Source organism: Oryctolagus cuniculus, chromosome 12 (genome assembly GCF_051225735.1).
Source record: "Oryctolagus cuniculus isolate XC-2025 breed Fujian yellow rabbit chromosome 12, ASM5122573v1, whole genome shotgun sequence".
Classification (NCBI taxonomy): domain Eukaryota; kingdom Metazoa; phylum Chordata; class Mammalia; order Lagomorpha; family Leporidae; genus Oryctolagus; species Oryctolagus cuniculus.
Window position 1 is genome coordinate 95,048,941 of NC_142878.1, and position 7,033 is coordinate 95,055,973.

At 52.7% G+C, this 7,033-nt stretch overlaps 1 pseudogene; it reads right to left on the reverse strand.

The window, feature by feature from the left end:
• Positions 1 to 2,268: 2,268 nt before the first annotated feature.
• LOC103346138 (adenomatous polyposis coli protein 2-like) lies at positions 2,269 to 6,498 on the reverse strand (annotated as a pseudogene).
• Between the last annotated feature and the right edge of the window lie 535 nt (positions 6,499 to 7,033).

Below are 7,033 nucleotides of genomic sequence, written 5' to 3' on the forward strand. Positions count from 1 at the left end.
TCTCTTCTTCAGCCCCTTCCAGAAGCAGCGGCCTTGGCGGGCCTCTGTCCCGCCAGCAGACCGGACCCCCTGGGAGGTGAGTGACGCGCGGCTGTTGCGGTTTCCCACTGGGTCCCGACGGTGCGAGTGGCATCGCGGTCGTGCTGTGCGAGAGCAGAGGTGGCTCTGTCTCCTCCCGGAATGGCCCCGCGTTCCCGTGTGTTTGCTTTGTGATGGCCCAGCCGCCCTGCTCTAGACCTCTGAGACTGTGGACTGGAGGAACAAGGGCGAAAATGCTGGTCCGTTTCCTGGTCTAGGAGGACAGTTTCGGGTTCCTCACATTTGGTGTGATGTTAGGGCTCTGTGGATTTTCCGTAGTGCTTTTTGATTATTATTTTGGTAAGGTTGGTAGTAATGTCCTCGCTGTCGTTTCTGTTGTTAAGTCACTGGAGTCTGGTCTCTTTTTTCCCCCTGTTTCCTGTGGATAAATGTTTTGTCAGTTTCACTGCGTTTTCAAGAACTGTATTTTGGCAGGCGCCGCGGCTCACTAGGCTAATCCTCCGCCTAGTGGCGCTGGCACACTGGGTTCTAGTCCCAGTTGGGGCGCTGGATTCTGTCCCGGTTGCCCCTCTTCCAGGCCAGCTCTCTGCTGTGGCCCGGGAGTGCAGTGGAGGATGGCCCAAGTGCTTGGTCCCTGCACCCCATGGGAGACCAGGATAAGTACCTGGCTCCTGGCTCCTGCCTTTGGATCAGCGCGGTGCGCCGGCCATGGCGGCCATTGGAGGGTGAACCAACGGCAAAGGAAGACCTTTCTCTCTGTCTCTCTCTCTCACTGTCCACTCTGCCTGTCAAAAAAAAATCTATTTAATTCTTATCTATCTATCTATCTGTCTATCTATCTATTTATCATTCTGACAAAAACAACAACACATTTGACATAGTAAACTTATGTTACAAAAAACACAATTTGTAGTTTTATGATTAGAATATTACAGGTAACATCTACTCTACGTGTGTGGGAAAAATGAAATCTAAGCCTTTTTTAGAAGAGAAGTATTTTAATTTCTCCAAAACATGTTTGACTGTGGTTTTCTTGTTAAAATCATTCAGAATGCTAAAGCAACATCAGTGGATTTCAGTGCCACAAATGAGGGAAGTTCACTGCTATTGTTGCTAACCTCCATATCCAATCTGGCTATAGCTGCTTTGTCTTGCATTTATTTCATGTATTGCATTTCATTTTGTTTTATAAATTTTATTCTGCTACATGTTGGCTTCCTGTTGGATAACTGAATCCTTATGATTGGTTAAATTGTCTTTTCAATCAGGGAATAGGAATTTTACCTTTTGTAATTCTAGGTTTTTTATTGTTTTGGCTACCAGCAGATGATTTGTCCTTTGTTTATGGGCTCTTACCCACATTTTTTCTGGTTTTAAATCTATTTGTTTACTGATTTGTTTATTTATCCTTTCAAAAACAACAACACACATGATATAGTATCCCTTAGAATACAAAACACACAACAAATGGGAATTTTTGATTAGAAGCATACAGGAAGCACCTATCCACATGATTTATATGTCTAACAAAAGTGAAATTTAAGCCGTTTGTAGAAGAGGAGGATTTTACATTTCTCCAAAATGGGTTTGACTGTGTTTTTTTTTTTTTTTTGATAAAATGCTTTGGAATGGTAAATCAACTTGGTTGGTTTTCAGTGGCACAAACCAGAATAATTACTTCTCTTGGTCATAACCTCCATATCAGATCCAATGACAACCTCTTTGGTTTGTTTTTTTTTTTTTGGTATACATTTTATGTATTACATTTCATTTTGGTTTATAATTTTATTATGTTATATTTTGGCTTCATGTTGGATAATGGAATCCTGGTAATTTGATTAACTGGTCATTTGAATCAGGACACATGAATTCTACCTTCTGGAATTCTGGGTTAGTTTTATTGTTTTGTCTTCCATCAGCCATTTTTTCCTTTGTTTATGGGCTATTCACACGTTTTTCTGGTTTGTAAATTTACTTGTTTGTTTATTCATTTACTTATTTATTCTATCAAAAACCAAGACAATTAGACATAGTATCCCTTAATACAAAAGAACACAATAATTTGGATTTTAATCATTCTAAAACTATAAGGAACAGCTACCCTTATGCTCTATGTGTCTGGGAAAAGTGAAATTTAAGCCGTTTCTAGAAGAGAAGGACTTTAGTGTCTCCAAAATGAGTTTAACTGGTTTTCTGGTTAAAATTATTCAGAATGGTAAAGCATCTTGGCTAATTTTGGGTGCAAAAACCAGAGAAATGCTGGCCGCCGGGCACTGCCCTCCCCGGCCCGGCCCTGGGCTGGCACCTGTTCCTGTGCATGGAGAGCTGCAGGGAGGGGCCCGTGGATAGAGCAGACCCCAGGGACAGGAGTGAGTCGGACTTGGAGAAGGCCGCCTGGTGCAGCCACGTGATGATGGAGTTGGCACCCTCCTGGATGGTGCGCCACTGGACGCTGTCCAGGTCCGAGGCCTGGTCTGAGCCAGCCACCTCCTCGAGGCAGTCCTGGGGTGCCTCTGCTGGCCACTAGTCCTGCCCAAAGCCCGGGCCTTGCGGCGCCTGTGCAGGGCTGAGCCGATGCAGCAGTGCAGGAGCTCCTCCTCTGAGCACGGGCTGGGGGAGCTGTGGTCCCTGCCTCCCTGGCGCGGGGCCTGGGGGACCGTGGGCTCCGGGTCTCCCAGGTGGCTGGCCTGGCCGGCTGCTCACAGGGCTCGGGCTCGCTAAGTGAGCTGGCCGAAGAGCTCAGAGAATAGCAAGGTGGGGGTCTCCTTGGCGATCAGCCGGGGCTGGGCTGGGGTGGGGGGCGGCTGGGCCTGAGAGGCCACCTTGACTGGGGCCCGGGCCTCCTTCCCGCCCCGCCTCAGGGCCCGCGGGATCGTGGACAGTCGCCGTGGGTGCGGCCCGGCATAGGAGGGCGCCTCCTCAGAGTCGTAGAAGCAGTACACGGCCTCCTTGGTGGGCGTCCTGAGGCACAGGGACTGCTTCCCCCCTTCCCCCCAGCCTGGTCCAAGTGGGTACTTGCGGGCTGGCCCAGGGGCAGCTCCAGCCCGGTCCGGCTCCTGCCTGTTCCCCGGCCCTGCTCCGGGCTCTGGCCGCCACCCCCGGCCTTGAGCCGGTTCCTGGAGATCTGGCTGGCTGGGGCCGCGAGGCCGGGGGGCTCCCGCCTGTCCAGCCAGCCTCGGGGCTGCTCCCTGGTGGGCCCTTGCAGGGTCTCCTCACTGAGGGACGCGGCGCTGGAGAAGCTGACCGGAGTGCCCTCGGCCGAGTCGGCGCAGGAGTCGTCCTCCTGGGCCCGGGTGGGCACCAGCATGTAGACGGGGATGGGCAGTGCCCGGCGGCAGGGCACCAGCGCCAAGGCCACCTTGCAGAGCCGCACGGGCAGGGCCGCCCCCAGGCACTGGCACAGCAGCTCCAGCTCCTGGTCCGCGGCTGTGCGGGTGCGGGAGCCCGCGGGTGCCGGCCCCTCCTGGCGTCCGGCGGCCTCTTCTCACCAATGGTGGCTGGTGCGGAGGTCGGGGCAGGTGGGCAGCAGCAGCCCCAGCTCCAGGTCCTGCTGCACGTAGTGCTTGTGCAGGGCCAGTGCACTGTGTCTGGAGGCGCAGAAGTTCTCGTCCAGCTTCTTCACGGTGAAGCGGATGCTGCAGGCGTCCAGCTCAGAAGGCAGGCGGCAGGGCTGCCGGCAGTTGGGGATGTCCAGGAAGCGCTTCCCGTAGCTCTCCCACTGCAGGCTGACCTGGCTGCCCTTGGGCTGGCCGAGCTCCGCGGCCGGCGGCGTCTTGCTGCTGCCGGGCGGCATGGTCTGCCCGAGGCTGTCGGTCAGCTCCCTGGGGCTCACCATGCTGCTGCCCAGTCCGCCTCAGGGGTCACTGGGGATGGAACTGGCGATGGCTGGGCTCTCTCGAAGCTGCCCAGGGAGCTCACGGAGCTGCAGCGGCTCAGCACCAGCGGCGTCTCCTGCACACAGTTCTCCGACGAGCTGGACAGCGTGGCGTCCTCCATGCCCAGGCCCCAGCCGCGGCCCCGCCAGTGGGCCTGGATGGCCATGGGTAGGGAGGCAGCCCCTGGCCCATGTTACGCCCGGTCGAACTCCGCCTCTTTGGGGCTGGCCTCCTCCAGGCCCTCGAGGGAGGAGTCGCTGTCCAGGTCTCTGGCCTCGCTGGGGGTGGGGCGTCCGGCCGAGGACAGCGAGCTGCAGTGGGTCAGCAAGAGGGGCCCCTCCTGCGCCACCAGCCTCTGCAGCGCCCTGTTGGTCATGACCGGCCAGCCAGCTCCCAGCTTCTCGGGCACCTGCTCAGGCCCTCAGACGGCAGCCAGTGCTGCTTCCAGGCCCTGGGGGCCGCCTGGGGGCCGCCAGGATCCCTGGTGCCTGCCCTGCCCGCGGCCTCCAGCAGAGGTACGTTCTGATAGGTGGGCGACAGCTTGATGGTGGGCACGCGGGCGTTGGCGCCAGCGGTGTCCCGGGTGGGCCCACGGTCGAGCCGAGCGGGCCGCGGCTGCCCGCCCAGGAGCTCCTTGCAGTGCTTGGGCAGCGCGGCAAGCGGGCAGGTCCTCATGTGCTCCCGCGGGCAGTAGCCGTCACTGCTGCTGCTGCTGTTGAGGCTGTCGTCGGACAGGCTGGCATGAGCTGCCTTGAGCAGCAGGGGATGCGCCTGCCCTCCCCACCCCACCCCACCCCTGCGCACCTCCTGCCCGGGATCCTCGGAGCTGAGGCTGAAGCTGTAGTCAGACGAGGTGTGCAAGGCCGAGATGTCCTCCATCAGATGGTCGCTCCGCGGACCGCCAGCACCAGCTTGGTTTGGGTTTGGCCGCCACAACAGCCTTGCTGCCCTCCTCCTTCTCGGGCTCCAGACTGCGGCGGGCTGGCGGGGTGCGGCCAGTGCCTGGCCCTGCAGGAAGGGGCTGCCCAGGAAGAGGGAGAGCATGGCTGGGCTGGCGGGCTCCGCGGTGGTGGCGGCCAGGGAGGGCGTGTCGTGGTCGTCCTCGAAGCAGCCCCAGTCGGAGGCGTAGTACCGCGCCAGCCCGTCCAGGTGCCACAGGGGCAGCAGTGGCTTCTTGGCGGCGGCTGCAACCTCGGCCTCCGCCTCGGCCAGGGCCTGCTTCTCCAGGTGGCCGAGCGCCTGCGCCAGGTGCCGGGCATCAAGCTCTGCCTCTAGTGCCCGCTGCTTGCACATATAGAGGATGGGCACGCAGGTGCCGGGGGACATGGCCGTGGCAGCTGCCTGGTGCCTGGCGGGCTGGTAGGCCAGCAGGTTGTGCAGCGCAGCGGCATTGCCCATGGCGATCATTTTGTGCCCAGAGTGCACCAGGTTGTGCAGCATGCCCACGGCGCCCAGGTCCCACAGCAGCTCCTGGTCTCGCGTGCTGCAGGCCGACAGGTTCCAGAGTGTGCAGCACGTGTTGCTCACAATGGTCAGGCTGTGCGAGGTCAGGTGCTGCAGCAGCTTCTGCAGGCAGTTGTCGCGGAGCACCTGCCTGGGTGGGGGAGGGTGGAGGCGGGGTCAGGTGTGGCTGGAACAGACCCTCTGGTGATTGGGCGGCCTTTGTAGGCGTTTGGGGGCCTGGACCAGCAGGTAGGAGGGGTGGTGGTGGTGTGTCTCTGTTTCTCAAATACGTTTTAAAATAAAATTCAAAAAAAACCTCAGCGAAATCTAGTTCTCTTGTTTCAAATTTCCATATCAGATCTGGATACTGATCTTGGTTTGGTTGTTTTACATTTTTTCATGTGCTATATTTCATTTTGGTTTATAAATTTTATTATGTTACCTTACGGCTTCATGCTGGATGATGGAATTCAGGTACTGGGTTAATGATGTTGTTTTAATCAGGAATTCTAGGTTTGTTTTATTGTTTTGGCTACCAGCAGAATATTTTCCTTTGTTTATGGGCTGTTCTCCAGATTTTTTCTGGTTTTAAATTTATTTGTTTATTCATTTGTTCATTTATTTATTCTGTCAAAAACAAAAAACCCAAACAAAGAGAGGCTCTAGACAGATCTGATATGGAGGTGATTAACAAAAGAACTGTATTCTTTTTGTTTGTGCCACCCAAATCTGGGAAAATTGCTTGAGCATTCTGAATGAGTTTGGGAAGAAAACCTCAGTTAATCTCAATTTAGAGAAACATAAAACGTTCTCTTCTACAGAGGGCTTAAATTTCAATTTTTCCAGACAAGTAGATCATAAGAGTAGGTGTTTCCTGCAGTTTTTTAATCATAAAATGACAGTTTGTTGTGTTTCTTTGTATCGACAGTGATACTATTTCTAATGTATTGTTTTTCATAGAATAAATGAATAAGCATACAAATAAATTTAAGACAAGGAAAAATTTGGGAGTAGTCCCTAAACAAAGAAATATGCAGCTGCTGGAAGCCAAAAAAAAATACCTGGAATTGAAGAATTAAAATGCTTGAACCCTGATTAAAAAGGAAAATTAATCCAATTACCTGAATTGTATTATCGGCATGAAGGCAAAATGTAACATAGTTAAAATATAAACCAAAAGGAAATGGAATTGATGAATAAAATTCCCAAAATACTAAGAAACAAAGATTTTGTTCCCAGATCTGATATGGAGCTTTGCAAAAAGAACTGGATTTTTCTGGTTTGTTGCACCCAGAACAGGTCAAGTTGCTTTATAATTCTGAATTATTTTAACAAGGAAATCACAGTCAAACTTGGTTTGTGAGACTTAAAAATCTTCTCTACTACAAATTATAATTCTGAATTATTTTAACAAGGAAATCACAGTCAAACTTGGTTTGTGAGACTTAAAAATCTTCTCTACTACAAAAGGGTTAAATTTCACTTTTCCAGACACATTGATCATAAGGGTAGGTGTTCCTTGTAGTTTTCTAATCATAAAACTCTAATTTCTTGGGTTTTTCTGTACAATAGGGATACTATGTCAAGTGTGTTTTTCTGACAGAATACACAAATAAATAAATTTAAAAATCATAAAACTGTGCAGAACAGCCCATAAACAAAGAAAAAGGCAGCAG